Source organism: Pteropus medius, unplaced genomic scaffold (assembly GCF_902729225.1).
Source record: "Pteropus medius unplaced genomic scaffold, Ma_sr-lr_union100, whole genome shotgun sequence".
NCBI classification, from domain to species: Eukaryota; Metazoa; Chordata; class Mammalia; order Chiroptera; family Pteropodidae; genus Pteropus; species Pteropus medius.
This window is the reverse complement of record NW_024354911.1, coordinates 10468745-10470011: the sequence shown is the minus strand read 5'-3', so window position 1 is coordinate 10470011 and position 1267 is coordinate 10468745.

Sequence of the window (1267 nt, the reverse complement as noted above, 5' to 3'; positions counted from 1 at the left end):
CACACACCAAATTTAACTCAAAATGGATTAAGGACCTGAATATAAGACCTGAAACAATAAAATGCATAGAAGAAAACATAGGAACTAAACTCAAGGACCTTGACTTAAAGAGGATTTTATGAATTTGACCTCAAAGGCAAGGCAAGTAAAAGCTAAAATAAATGAATGGAACTATTTCAAACTAAAAAGCTTCTGCTCAGCAAAAGAAATCGCCAACAAGGTAAAGAGACAGCCATCTGAATGGGAAAATATATTTGCAAGCAACACCTCTGCAAGGACCTAATAGCCAAAATATACAAAGAACTCATATGACTCAATAACAACAGAAAAACAAACAATCCATTCAAAAAATGGGCAGAGGACCTGAACAGACACTTCTCTCTAGAGGACATACAAATGGCCAAGAAATATTTGAAAAGATGTTCCACATCGCTAGCTATTAAGGAAATGCAAATCAAAACCACAATGAGATACCTCTCACACCTGTTAGAATAGCTATAATCAACAGGATAAGTAATAACAAATTTTGGAGAGGATGCGGAGAAAACAGAACCCTCATACACTGCTGGTGGGACTGTAAATTGGTACAGGCACTATGGAAAATAGTATGGGGATTCCTCAAAAAACTAAGAATTGATCTACCATGTGATCCAGCAATCCTTCTATTGGGGTATTTACCCCAAAGACTTGAAAACTCATATCCAAAAAGATATTTGCATGCCGATGTTCATAGCAGCATTATTCACAACGGCCAGGATATGGAAGCAACTGAAGTGTCCTACAATAGCTGATTGTCTAAAGAAGCTGTGGTACATATATACAATGGAATATTACTGAGCCATAAGAAGAGATGAAATATTGCCATATGAGACAACATGAATGAACCTCGAGGTAATCATGCTAAGCGAAATAAGCTAGACAGAAAAAGTTGAAAATCACATGATATCACATATGTGGCATATGAACCTAAAAGCAACAAATGAACAAGGCAAACAAACAAAGACTCATAGACATGGAATATAGACTAATGGTTACCAGAGGGTAGGTGGTGGGGGAGGATGGGGTAGGTAGATGGTAAAGGGGGTCAAATATAGGAGGGGAGGTGGTAGGGGGAGGATAAGTTGGGTAAAGGGGATCAAATATAATGTAGCTGAAGGAAACTGGACTTTGGGCGGTAAACACACAATAGAATGTACAGATGTCAAATTACAATATACACCTGAAAATTATATAATTGTATTAACCAAAGTTACCCCAATAAACTTAA